Here is a 14,889-nt window from a genome sequence, read left to right as displayed (position 1 = left end):
GGAGGATGTTTATTTTTATTTTCTTCATGCACATTTGCATGTATGCGAGTGTGTGTGTGCGTGCCTGCGTGCGTGCGTATGTACGTACATGTGTGGGCACATGTGGATTTCTGGTATTTGTCTCCTCTTTCTCTGTGTCACCTTTGTTGACTTTGTCTCTCTCCTTCTGCAACACTGTGCTCTCCGCTTTAATGACGTATATATCCTATCTCCAGTCGCTGCCTAATCCTAGCAGCGCTGGCTCAGGAACAGATTACTGCTTCCAGACACCAGAGGAGAGAAGAGCAGAGCAGGGTGGGGGTTGCAGGGTAGAAGGGTAGAAAGAGATGCCTCAGTGATACAATACAGAGAGACATGCACACATATGCACATATCGCAATATATTTACAGTAGAAACATCCAAGTAGATGATTTTCAATAGAAAATACAGTCTCTGTTTTTGCCTAAATCTTTTACACCACATGCTCATTTTCATTTATATATTTAAATGTAAATGAGCCCAGATTTTTAAATTTCAAATATATTTGTCTTACCAACACTATGCAATGTGCAGTGATAAACTTTGTCCGAAAAAATTCGTAGAACATTGTAAAAGCAAGACACTGGACATCTTATGATTTCTGTGCTTTCCTGCAGCTTCATGCAGAGTTATCCAACATGGCTGCGTCAATCAGCAGGTACAATGCCCCCGTCTGCTCAGACCTCAGCCAACAGAATCAAAATAGTGATTTTACAAGGTAGGGTGTTCTCCATAGCAGATCAATACGGTCTTGTGTTATTATTGCATTTTGTTCACATTATTATTCCCTTTGTAGGATCACCATGTTTTTTATATTTGCTCAGCCAGTTCCAGACACCCTCTGGCATGCTAGTCTTTCTTTTTTTTTTCTTTTTTACAAACAGGTAAACATGCTCTGTGTTGTCAGCTGCTACTTAGCACTCAGTCATGTGCTTCCATATACATCCAGTTTTGAGGGTTATTCAAGATAGCAGTTCATATAAAAGCTCGGACATGGTGGAAGCAGAAGGTGTAGGTAAGCATGCCCCCTTCCAAACACGGTTATCTTGTGGGTAATTAGAGCTTCTACCAGAGCCGTAGCTCCAGGTGTAAATAATTGGGAGTGGTATGTGCTGAAGTGGTGTTGTCTGTCCAGCGGCTGCTGTCATCATGCCGGCTGCCTCCCAAGAACATGACTTTTAGGACCAAATGATTGCTAATAAAACATTTGATTGAGAGGAGAAGAGAGTGAGCACCATAAACAGGCTGGATTCTGCCCTTTAATTTCGCCATCGTCAGAGAATTGGTTTTGCTGTGCTGCAGAGTAGGTCCCACACACAAGCAGTTTAGTTGTCTGCCCAAGGACTGAAATTTAATTTAGCCTGTGTGTTGTGAGTGTGTGTGTGTTTGTCTGTGTGTGTGCATGCATATGTGTGTGTGTGTGTGTGTGTGTGTGTGTGTGTGTGTGTGTGTATGCATCTGTCAGTCTGACTGTCTTTGTCTGCGCCTGTGTGTTTGTCTGCATGAGTCACTTTGGAGTGCCTCTGTGTGCAAAAACTAGGTTTGCATGAACTGCATATGTAATAGCTTGTGCTGCAGTGTTTGTGCATGCATGCTGTACTTTTTTTTGTTTTTGTTTTTATTCAGTAAATTAATCGTTTTACACTATCTGGTTGTACTGAGGTGGTTATTTGCTCTGTTGTTTCTGGATTTGAATGCTTTTTAGTGTAGTTTTGCAATTGGTGTTTTATCATTGTGCTAACCTGTAAGCCTAAAAATGCCCCCAGTCGCTGTTGGCATTATCAGTTTATTGTAGGGAACTTTTGACAGTAATTTTTAGTTTTGTGTATGCTCATTGTATGTTTGGAAAGTACATCAGCTGAATTGTTTAACAGTGGTTGCATTGGGTTTCAGTGTGGCTAGTTTGTAATGGTTCTTTGTGTGTATGTACGTGTGTGTTTATGGTGCTGGTTCCTGATGAAAGCCTAGAGCAGACGCATATATCAGAGCTCCAGCACTAATAAAAGGCCAGCAAGCTGTGCTCCTCTCCTTCTGGGAACAGCACCGCTTTTTACTGCTTCTCTGACAGCAAGATAAAGTGCCCTTCCAATTAGAAAAATATTTGGCCACATACCTACCAACAGCAATCCTGGGTTTTTATTTTTCATGCCATTTGATCAGGAATCCTCACTATCTTTACAGTGTGCTTTCTTATCATCGTGTCCTGGGTATGCACATGTTAATGTGCACCCCACCACTGCACCATAATGCTGTATAATGAAATAACCATGGTTGTATTTTGGTGTCCCGCCTCTCATTTTGGTCTTTCTTCCAGATGGGTAGGGCTGTGTACAGTTCCGCTTTGGTTTGGGAGTGAGACAGTATGTGTTTTAGCATTTTGCATGAGAGGATTCATGGAGCTGTGTGTGTTTGTGTTGATGTCATTCTTGTTGCCCCTGTCATCTGTCTGCGCCTCATACAGAGATGTGTGCATATATACTTAACCGCTGATGCTAGTCTCCATCTCTGTTTAAGAATACTGTAGATGTTTTTTTTTCCTCCCCGTTTTTTTTTTCCAGAGAGTGCATTAAAATTAAATTCTCTCTTGTTGTTGTGAAAAGAGGCACACGTAAAAAATAATTGGCTGTAGGAGAGAACAAAGGGCTGGCTCCTCTCTCCTCCCTGCACACCCCAGCCAGGCATTAATATCAAGCCTGCTGCATTGTTCTGCTGTCTGCAGCCATCCCCCTAGCCAGACACTCAGCTCTGGAGAAGTCACTTTTAATGTCTGATAATCAAGGTGAATTTTCAAAAAGCTGCCATTTTCAAATGATGGTGTATATATTATGTGTAGATGGGAGTTCAGGAGCAGAGGAGCTCCACTTGGTGAGAGAGGGAGCCTCAGCCATGCAAAGTGAAAGAGAGACACCTAACGGCCACAGAGGGAACTGCAGACTGAGTTTAGCTCTAATCAGAATTCTGTGAAGGACGTAAACCAGCTGGTGTATCAGTGTCATTGCCGAAATTTACCTGATAATTTCTTTTGTATTTTATAAATATGTTTTTGGGTGTTTCATTGCAGCTAACACCTCAGTTTTTACTATAATGGTCATAGCCCAATATTGCAGCATCTCTGTGTGTCTCCTGTGGCAGTGGGGTGTCAGGGGAGTGTATTTCTAGAGTACAGATGCTCCCTGCTGTTGCCCCTTGCTGAAGGGAGCTCTTGTGCAGTGTTATTGGGGAATCAGGCAGCCAGCAGCAGAGCAGTGGAGCTCCATTTCCCTGCTACAGGGCACAGACTCATCTTCCTCTTGCTCCTCCCACCTCCCCTCATCCCCCCTCCACTAGGTATGATTATTTCTCCTCCGCTCCACCGCACCATTATATTCCAGGTCCGCAGTTACCCCTCCCTGCTGTCATTTTTCATGGCATGTTTTTGCCCGTGCAGCGCTGCACATTTGCACTGTGCCTGTGCAATATGTTAAGGAGGTGAATATATGCAGTGTGCAGAATGTAATAAGTATATATTTATTTTCTTTGCTGGTGATTTACTGGTTTTTCCGGTGCTTGAGAAAAAAGGCCTGCTCTAGCCATGTATCTTAACAAACATGACTGCTGCGTATGCACTCGCCTCCAAGGCTTTTTACTCACCTGGGAAACAAAATTATACATCTGAGGCAGGCTGGTTGTTTTTCGTGCTATGACTGTTAAAAACCTGCTCCGTATTTTAGGGTATAAGCCTTGCTAACACCAGCCGGGTAAAGTTTTGGTTGTGTGTGTTGCATTTTGTGCATTACAAATATAACAATGTTAGATTCAGTTTTGCAGCAATAGCTATGTTGGTAGCTGATCAGGTGAAACACAGTGGAACTTTGGACTGTTGTTTGTACTTTAAATGCCTCTAAAATAACTGACAGCAAGCCAGACAAACAGCCATCATCAGCACAGGTTGGTCACCACCTTCTGCCTGCCTCTCCATACTGCCCTTCAGTAGTCCTGTGAAAAGCACAGGCATGATAGGAGACTCCAAAACGCAAATACACACACACACACGGCTGAAATTGACATTACAGTCAGAGGGGAAGTAGCTCTAACCCTGTGAAACAGTAGGAATTAAATGGAGTCTGTACTGTGAGCAGCACGCTGTACAAGTCTCCCTCTGTGAGGCTGTCACAGTAGGACACTTGCAGACTTGCATAACTGACAATAAAAAACAAAACTTAATTCTTAAAGATATACTTCTTGATTTTCTTATTGTGCCCACAACTACCCATAACTGTCAGAATTTCCTCCCAACTCTCTGTATATGAAAAAATCAACAGTCTGCAGGATAAAGGAAACTGGAAATGTGGAGGCTATATCGACAGCTATAGGAAAATCAGAGTCTGCTGCAGAGATGATGTAAAACATGATCCAGTGTGTGTATGGGTGTCATTGATTATTTGAGTCTTGAGCTGTCTTGCTAAAATAAGACTAACTTAATGTGCTAGTTCAGTACTTTGTGAAATGAAACTTGCTAATTTACACCCCGCTGTAGATATGAATTCTTTTAGATGACCGTCTATATTATATTTATGTATTGCAGTATTCTGGATGACAGTGTACAAATATCTTTTATATAGACTACTTAATCATTTTGACATTCTAATTTTAAAATATTTATTGTGGTGGTTTTGTTTGTATTCAGTAGTATAGCGCAGCATCTATATATAGAGTATCTGTCCCTTGGCTGTGAGCTGCAATGCAGATCATATCATACCACATCTTCCATCAAGAACAACGTTGAGTGTGCAAGCAGTCTCATATTGTATTGTCATATCCGTCAGTGTCAAGACTGCCAACAAGGCTCAAATTCCTTCTTTTTGTGTTGATTCATAAAATGTACAAAATTGAATACATCTCAGGGCTTGCAGTGCTTGTTCACGCTCCCGTACGATGCACCTGATACCTGGTACTTTGCCTTGATGTAACATTGTTTATAGATAACTCGGTTTTGCCTTCAGTGTGATTGCATAATAACCAAGCATTCAAATGTGTGAGTGCTTTATTTGTTCCCTGGCAGTAGTCGTGGTAGCATTATTTTTCTCCGGCTGGTTGGAGGGCATACTTTCAAAGTGTGGATCACAGCTGTGGTGCAGAATAAAGACGGAGAAAGGAGGAGGAGAGGGCCACAGGCGTTCTGATGAAAGGATGTGCGGGGAATCTGGAGTGTGGAGAGAGAGGGAGCGTTTTGCCAGTCCAGTGTGGCAGAGCAGGTCTGGCCCTGTGCCAGCCTGGGCACTGTGCCCACGAGGAGGCAGTGTGTGGCCAGTGCTGACTGTAGCACAGAAAGAGAGAGAGACGCACAGACAGAGAGATACACATGTGTCTGTGGGGGGTGTCTGAGGCTGACTGGCAGAAGAGGTTTAGTCTGCATTTGCATGTGAAGTGGCCAGGTTGTGATACAGCGGGAGAGAGGAAAGCGGCAGGGGAGATTTCCTGGGCAGTGTTATGTCACCAGCTCTATTACTGATCACAGGCCTGGTGTATACAAGCAGCGCTGGTTAGAATGGCAGTTAAACTTGTGTCCTGTTCTTACCGTGGAGGAGTCGACGGAACATTTGGCACAGTTCATTTAATCAGGCATTTGTTGTTTCTTTTAATCATGCACTTGATTGTTGCTGTTAATTGCTTTGCCTATTGTTTCTTTATGCACTGCCTGAGTAAATAATTTCTCCATGGGACGCAAATGTTATCTCTCTGCTTTGTATGCATTTACATATTGTTTGCCTTTCTACATATTATCTCTCTCTCCCTCCCTCTCTCCCTCTCTGTTCTCCTCTTTGTATCCTTAAAATATTCTGCACACCCCTCAGCAGTTCCGCATGGCAGACAGCCTTAATATAATCTGTGCGTCTGAATTCTAATTTATACCGTCAGGATAAAATAAATAGTCTGCAGTTAATTATGGGGAGCCAGCTCCTGGCTTTGCCCCGGTGATTTATGAAGTGCACGTAGGCATTCTGCAACGCATTTTTCTTAATTTATTTTTAATCTGTCTTTCAATTAATTTCACTGCAAACGTCTTAATGATGGCAGAGGGCTGCGTTAATGAGGCCGGTGAGGTGAAATGAACAGGCGCTCACCCCTGTTGGGTGGAAGTGAGAGACTTTGAGGATGGGGTCATGCAGAGGGTCGTGTGCAGGCACAGAGGTTCAGTCCCTGACATGTCTTTACTCTACCCCAACATCTTTGTAGCATTTCACACGTGTCAAAGAAAACAGTTCTTCTGAGGACAATTATGAATCTCGGTTCTTTTGAAACAGATTGTTTTAATGATGTGCAGCAGAGGTTTTTTGTGCCTTATTTGACTTCCTCTAGTGAAAACAATACAATACAATGCCAGTTGTTCTCAGTGATTGGCGTCTTCACACCCACCATCACTTCGACTTAAGCTGGTTCATTCAACTGTTTTAGAGGAAGTGTCACTCTATTCTTGATCTACGCCCATTCTTCCAGTGATTTTGACACCGCCTGATTGTCCAATTCACACATCTTGTTGACTACTCTCAAATTCAGCCCATGAATAAAAATCATATTCACAGTGGAATTAAATAAGCCATGTTTTTTGTTCTTTTTTTGTGACTAATGACTTCATCCTTAGTGCAGCTTTTGTAGTCTGGCTGTTTGCTGACTGACTTGAGTAAGTGAATTTCAGGTATTGCTGCTGCTTGTCTTGTTGTCTTGCAGCTTGTGTGGATTCACTTGCTCATACAGTCATTGTCCCTGTGTGTCTTGACTCTTGGCTCTCCAGAGGCGGGAGAGAAAACAGCAGCCTCTGCCTCACAGACAAGAAAATGCCTCATATGATTAGAAGCATTTTATCCATCGTTTCACCCCCTCTCAAATTAGACCAATGTCTCTTCTGTACTTGTTATGCACCATCGTTTTCTGCCAATTAGCATGGAGCGTCTCGGCGCTAGAAGGGCCTGGTGTGGGGTAGGCAGGAAAGCGATGTAACCGTGGTGGTCAGCTACCAGACAGCTCACATCAGCCTACCCCATTAGGGACATCCGCACACAGCTCTCTGCATCAGGATGCTCTCATTTACCGCCTCCACATCCAGCCATTTATCTCTCTTTCCCCCTGCTCTCACTCTCTTCTCTCTCTCTTTTTAATTTTCCTCTCAAAAACAGATCCCACATTAAGCAGCCAAGCATGGCTGGCTGCAGTGCCTCTCCTGAAAGAGCAAAGGAATGATTTAATTTCTTCTCCTCTCTGTCTCTGCGGCCTCCTCTCCCTGCTCATACACAGATCATTACACACAGAGGCCTCATTTTCATCTCCCTGTGAGGGCACATGCAGGGCTTTAACTAGTCAGCCACGCCATGACCATTGCTGACGATCAATACCTGCGGTCAGGACGGAGCACGCAGCGCTTCCTAAATAGGCCCTGCAGGTCCGACCATAAAACACCTTAGAGGCCATACATGCCACCCCATAAATCGTGCTTTTTTTCTTTTTTGGCTTTCATTCCTATGGTGGAGTGAGGGGAGCAGAGCCTGTGTTGGACAGGTTACCCATAGAGCTGAGCTAATGCTCATTATGAGGTCATGACACTATCCAGAAAATACTGCTAAACCAAAGGTTGAGGGCAAGAGTTCACTCCAGTGTCTCTAGCTGGCATAGGGATGAGACAGGGACGGGTTTTGAGCTGTTAGTTGTGTTTCTCTGATGTCTCTCATGTACTTTAAAATTGAATGTGTTTTCACCAACTTTTTATTGGGTTACATTCAAGGCATACATGTTTTACATACATACAGCTTGTAAGATTTAGGGGATTTAGTGGCACTTATTGTTGAGGATTGCAACCACCTGAAACTTCTCCCAGTTTGAATTCCTTCAGTGTTCATTGTTAAGTTTTTTTTTTACCAGGAGCCAAATTATTAGCAGAGGTCTCCTCTAAACCCATAACAAACAAGAATAGCGATTTAAACCACAAAAAAAACAATGAAAAAACTAGTTTCACCTCAAAAATCCATGTTTCTCCAATGCTGTTTGGCCTGCCAGAGATAGGGGGCTAGCCAGCACCTGCTCATGTGTGCTCACTTTCTCTGATAAGTTAAGATCCAGACATTCGGGAGGTTGTTACCAGGAGCTAAATTATCTCTAGAAGTCTCTTCCTCTCCAAATCAATTTGACCCATTGATGACACTTGTAAAACTCAGTTTAAAACAGAGTCATGTAAAAATCGTCTGTATTTTTCAGACACTCATCACAGAGGGGCGGCTAACAATGGAGGCAAAAATGTCTCTATCCACAGCCATTGTTTGGTTTGTCTGTTCTGGGCTACTGCAGAAATATGGCAGTGCAACATAACAATCTCCATAGCTGAGGATTCACTCCCTATGTAGATAAAATCAGCTCATTCTAAGGAAACAGAAACACAATAATTCTTATTTTCCGATGATTATACACTAAAGAAAACGTAATGGTTATATTATATTCTATTTTTGCCAATATATCTCTCCAAATCCTACATGCAGCACCTTTAACTGGTTAACCACAAAAAGTTAAGGAAGGAGTGACACACTTGGCGACAAATTTCTTAAGTGTATGCAACACACAGCATTTAAAGTACATGGTATGTATTCTGCCAAGACATCAGGGCCTGCAGAGATGGTTTAATTTAAACAGTGGGCTACTCACAACTGAGAACTGCTAATGAGATTTTACTCAGTTGGAACCTAAATGAAACTGAGATAAGCTCAGAGGAATAGTCAGTTCGAGTTTTTCTATATGGATAGTTCCCTGTTTAGTTTGTGGATTGCGGGACTGGAATAGGTGATATATGGACCAGATCAGAGTTAGCCTGGGGGCCTGTAGACATAGACAGAAAAATGGATGTGTTTCTCGTCTTGCTTTCGCCTCCAAAGCTCTCAGCTGGCCTGATCCCTACATTAACCAAACAGATAGCCAACAACTTTAATTACCTTTGCATCCAGTCGCTCTCCCCATCCACCTCTCCCCACTTCGCCTGTGCAAATGAAAGAAAGAGAGGGATAGAAGGAAGAGAAGCATAATTACTTATTTTACTGGAGTGCGGCAGAATGCCTTTTGCCAAATGACTCTAATTCCGAATGGTTAACAAGATTTTTCTTTTTAATAGAGCCGAATCCATGTGACGGCAAATTGCTTTCCTATTTGGGGCCTTAATGGCTTTTCATACTTTGCACTTCCAATAAGCAGTAAACTCGGAAATTAATATTGCACACTGTGTTATGATGCAAATGGGAGCGAGATAGGAGAGCTGTACCTTCACGCAGAAACCTCTGATTAGATCCATAATTGCTCTGGTGAGATGATTTTTCCCCGTTTGTTTGAGCTTATTTATTTATTTGTATAATTTTCGTCCACATGCTTCACTCCGGCATCATTATCATTGGCACATCTGCATTGCTGTATGTTGCATTTCACTTTTGAATGACTTTTAATCAGTTGTAATGGAAGATAAACATATTCACGAGTTCTAAACATGATAATGGGGAGTGATTTTTGTAGCCCTTCCACCGAGCTTCACTCTTTTACTTTGTATTAAGTGATTCACTAAGAAAAAAAATAATTGTTGAAGTACCTCCTCGAGTAGACTTTGTCTTCTGATAGAGACAAATACAAAGACTGATAGAGCACTTTCTTGCTCATCTCTAGTTTCAGAGGAGATTTGTCTGAGATCTGCCGTTGGCTGGCTCAGTTGGGCTGGTGTGAAACACTTGATGTCGTATGAGCAGGCACAATCTAAAAAGATATATTTGTGTAAGGTGTTTCTTAATTAACTTTTGATCCAAGTCATTTCATTTCCAATTCCATTTTACACATTCTCAATTATTAATCCTTGTCTGTGCATAAGGTATTGTATTCTTAATAAGGGGGATCACAGAGTGGGACACAGTTCACACTGCACATGCAGGTACAGCATGGCTCTCTTAACAACGTTTTTAGAGCCGTCACTAACAAAATAAACTCTTTGTGCAGGTCAGCCCTTCTTATATGTCATCCAACTGTTACATATACATCTTTTTTTTCCCCTCTGTGTCTGACTCTATATTGTCCTGCTTCGTATCCACTCATTCTGGATGTTGTAACACTGTCAGAAGCCTTGTTTTAATGCAGATTTTGTAAGTACTCTGCACGGGCCTCCCTCAGCACTGTGCTCAGCTCTCCAGGGCTGTCATTAGGAAGAGAGGGGTTGAGAATGCTCTGGGTTTGGCTGTAGCTGCAGCACCAGACACACAGCCAGCCTGACCCGCAGACAGAAATAGCAAATAAATTCAGCTGGATGGGCCTGCGATTGCTGCCAGCGATTGAGGTTAAGTGTCCTTTGGTGTACGGGGCCTGAGCATAGCAGCAGTTCAGCCAGATATTGGTCACATGACCACACATACAGTCTGATTCTTTGGCTATATCACCATGGCAACCCTTCATTTCTTCTCAGCACGATCCCATTTCACCTGTCATTCTGGTAATTGGCTCTGAAATTTTCTGCATATCTAGAGAAAAAAAAAGTCATGATGATCATAATAAGACAATATTTATGAACCCAACAGTGACAGGCAAGTGTAGGGAAATGGGGAAAAAACTAAGCTTTCATTAGGCTGGAATATTAATGCAGCAACAGGGCTTTTTAAGGACTAATAAAGCTTGTTCTCCTTGTTTTCACAGGTTCCCGCTCATTGTGTGCATGAGCTACACTGTAGAGTGAGTCTGAGTTTCGATTTGGTTTTAATTGGGTCACCCTCTCCTCTCCTCTCTCCTCTCATGCAGCCTTTCTGTTGAACTCAGCTTAATTAGACCTACAAGATTGTGACACTACCAGAAACATATTATATCTGCTCTGCCTCTATTTCCATTGATGTTCTGTTTTTAGAAGTATTGATAAGACATGCTATGTAATGACATTTGCTATACTGCTGTAGTCATTAATGGCCCCTCGGCCGGTGTGAGACTGTATGGCAGCACAGAGGAGAAATGGATAAAAGGTTTTATGAAAATAAAAGATGGTTCCTGAAGGTGGACATAGCCAGGCCTAATGACTGTTGTGCCAGCTGCTCCTCATTACCAAGGTCACTGGCATGAGGACCAGCTGAGATCTGCTAAGTGGTCTATAGCCTTTAATATGGCCATGAGGCCTTTCCATCAGTACTGCACCCACTGACACCATAACCTCTGTGATACACATAACAAACTCATATTTTCTTTCATTATCCTCATTTAAACTGTTTTTCCAGCAGGACACAGTGAAAACATGTGTGCAGTCTTGCTGTATAAACATGATCCCTGCATGTTTATTCCAGACCATATCACAGTGTTTATTTACAATAGCTTCCGAGTAGAAAACTGCTGCATAACGTACATAAAAAAATCAAACAGCAAAGAGCAAATGCTGCTTCACTTCATACGTTTTTAGCCAAATAAAAAAAGGCCGACCAAAAAAAAATTTCTATCAGTTTATTTGCATGCTTTAAGTATTTTTACTGCTTTATTTGCTGTCAAACAGCTTTTTCTGACAGAGAATTGAAGCCGTTATATCAAAGTCACCGTACTCCATTGACAAAAATAGTCCACAGCAGTACATTGCTTCGCTTTTGTGCCAATGGATCTGGTTTATCAAAGATGCTAGCAAAGCAGCACGCAGCACATAAAATAGAAAGTAGAAACGTCCGATAAGTTGGAACACCATTTTTATGTATCTTTAAATGTTACCGTTGAAAATAACGTCAGAAATTAACAAGCCTGCCGATTTCACTTTACCACATTTATTATTCATTTAGCTTGATGTCAAGGTTATTTGGTCTATACAGTGGAGCCATAGAATGCATTTTCTTGCTTGATCATTGCCTGAGTGGTAATTATAGTGAAAGATACGTCAAACATGTCCTATTATTTTTTTATCACAAGTACTTATTTTCTTATGCACCAGCAGCGAGGGATATGCAACTTTATTCTTCTAATTTATGAGCTCCCTCCAAACCTCATTAGATTTTCAAATATCAACATCACAGTTATTTTACGGTGTTCTGCAACAATAACAAATCTTTCCTCCACTGTAGAGCTTTTGTTTAGAGTAAGGACATAAAAACTAAACTATTCAGACCTGCTTTAGAGAGCAAAAACAAGAAAGCAAAGCACAATGTTGGATTTATATATGTGCTGTGGGTGGTGGGTGGGGGTCATGGGGTGGGGGTGGCATGTCAGTGGAATTAATTGATTTGCCCATATTTATCAGAAGAGAGTAAGCGCCTAATCCCAGCTTGCATTATTAAAGATAATACCACAGTGGTTTCTGCAAGACCACCACACTGAATCAAAGTCTGACATGGACTCGTGATGTATGGATATATTATTCAGAGCATTGCATGGGCCTCTAAACAGTGCAGCTCCTTTATCTGCCCTCCCAGTTTCCTACCTCGGCATAGATACACATGCATGCACACAACCAGCACTCATCAACCCCTGGAGGGCACCTGTGTTTTCAAAGTAAAGACCACTTAGAGAATAGCCCCAGGCGTCTGAATACTGAAGTGCCCTGTGTTACACATTAGAAGCCTCTGTACAAGCCAGAAACATAAACACTCTCAATAGCCCTTGTCTCCTCCCAAGAATACCCCAAATACCTCAAAACAGGGGGAAAACCGCTTACACAGGCCAGAATGTGGAACAGATAGTCTGTGGGGAGTTGACCACATTAAGGACCACTCACTGAGGTGTGCAGCTCATTGGACAGTAACCTGGCCAAGAAGAAGAAAAGCTTACCATCAGATTAGAATTTTTAACATTTTGGCAACTGGCAGCAAAATTAAATCGCTTTCAAGGCCACTGCGTATACCTTGTTTGTTTTACAGGTTAGTGAAAGTCTTAGTTTTTTCATGATGGGGTGACACAGATGTTCACAACATAGAGCTGCTGAATACTGAGGTACACCAAAAGATAAAATGTGTAAGAGGTAAACAGCCACTCCTCCTCAGACATTTCAGTCAATCCCCCAGTCGAGCAAATGAGGTTTGATCAGATGCCAAGAATGGGAGAACAAGCAGCATTCAGAGTCGGCTTCACAGTCTGTCATAATGAACACTTTAATATTAAAAGAAAAACAATCCTATTAACGAGCAGAGAAAAGACAAGAGTTTTTCGGGGGAAAGCACGGAAGCTGTAATCTAAATTTTTAATGACCATTCCTGCATGATGACTTTGTCTATGTGTTTTGTCTGTTTGGAGAGGGGAAACGAGTCAGCGCTGTCACACTTAATTCAAGCTACCCTTTTGTGCTAGAGCAGCGGGTAAATAGCTGGGGGAGTCATTTGAATGTCTTAATAGACGCTGTAACTGCTCCATCTCTAAATGTGTTGAAATGGAGGCGTGAGGAATGGCATCATTAAGGTAATGTGTTCAGGAAGCCAATGAGTTGTGCTCTAACCTCTGCTGCTCAGCCTGAGATTCGGTAAATGCACAATCTTAGGTCACCTTAATCAGAGCGAGGCGGCACTTGTAAACACACACAAAGCCTCAATTACATTGTGAAATTGTTCTCAAATGAGTCGTACAACATGTCTAGCTGCTCTGTTTATGTATTCTTGGGAAGATTCTGTGTCTGTTATGTGACTGCAATTGTACAGTAGGTCTGAGATCTGTTTGTGCACTTGTGCCGCCAAACTGCAGTTTTACTGGCCTAATGCAAAGAGAAGGCAGTTATACATCACCTCCAGACAAGTGCTGTATGTTTAGGGAGACGAAATGTAAGGCTGGGAGGTTCTTTCAACCGTGAATCTTCCCTAGCAAGAACCAAAACTGAGAGGAAAGGGATTTTAGGCAGATGCATACTTTTTCTCAGCCTCTGACAGTGTTTCCAAGCACAGTAAAGCCTAAGATTTCACTCTTCCTTCTCTATTTTCCTGTCGACCCTGCAGCCAGAGTCAACAGCCATCCTTTTCCCGCATGCATCTGTCCTTATAGTGTCTTCCCTCTGAGTTTGGAGGCATTCGGTAATGACCATAGGATCTTGTGTCATTTTGTGCTCCAATCTGTGTTTTGTTTGGGCTGAACACTTTTTAGTGATGAATTTCGCCCATCACATACACCACTGTGGTTGACCAATGAGTTTTGTAAAAGCATGGCCTCTGGTGTTTTTCTTTAATAAGTCCAGAGGTGAGGCAAAGCAAGCAGACCATCTGTCATCCTGTCAGGATCTTACCCGCTGATTAGCCCAGTATATAGGTGGAGATATTTAACCTGCCTACGTCACAAACCTTCATCTTATCCTTCATGTAGTGATTTATTTAGGCAGCCAAAAAGTTCCAAGAGCGCCCTGGTAACTCACTGGGCAAGCATGTACCAAAAAGCTGAGTCCTTACTGCAGCAGCCCTAGTTTGAATCAGCCCCCAGGTCCGTTCCTTCATGTTAACCCCATTTTAACCTGCCTTTCTTACTATTAAATAGCAAAGAACAACAAGAAATCAACATAAGCAATGTAGCTAACAAACGGTAACAAAAAATGAGAGAATATGGACAGTGCAAATTTGCACATTTTGTTGTCTTCTTGTTTTTTTTTCAATGTGGGACCTTCCCTCTTCATGGCGCTCTAGGCGGCTGTCTGTCACATATAGGAAAACCCACTACTGCATATTTGTATATAATTTAGGAGAACAATGAGAAAATGAATAGGATGCAAAATGGTGTGAGGTTTTTCTTTATCATATTTATTGTCACAACAACCAGTAAACCACCAAACTACAATAAGCCAAATACAGAGACCTCCCAATAATCTAAACACTATCTAATGTGATTAGGAGCTACATGAAAAGTTAGTAAGTAAATCAACATATCTAAACATGCCACTTGGAGTGGCAGAAGCTGGATGT

The 14,889-nt window shown here is 42.1% G+C and overlaps 1 protein-coding gene across 4 annotated transcripts in view; it reads left to right on the top strand.

The window, feature by feature from the left end:
* The window catches only part of LOC121942405 (uncharacterized), a 188,989-nt gene that overhangs the window by 129,220 nt on the left and 44,880 nt on the right, over nt 1-14,889 (top strand). The window contains exon 1 of one of the 4 annotated variants that reach the window (XR_015776609.1): nt 10,688-10,732. The exons of the other annotated variants lie outside the window; for them this stretch is intronic. The gene's annotated coding sequence lies outside the window, so the exon portion shown is untranslated. Of the gene's footprint in view, nt 1-10,687; nt 10,733-14,889 lie in introns of those variants that run through there. 4 annotated transcript variants of the gene reach the window in all.

This window comes from Plectropomus leopardus, chromosome 1, assembly GCF_026936395.1.
Source record: "Plectropomus leopardus strain MGB_pleo_1.0 chromosome 1, ASM2693639v1, whole genome shotgun sequence".
In the NCBI taxonomy this organism is placed as follows: Eukaryota; Metazoa; Chordata; class Actinopteri; order Perciformes; family Serranidae; genus Plectropomus; species Plectropomus leopardus.
This window is presented reverse-complemented; position numbering and strand designations above follow the sequence as displayed.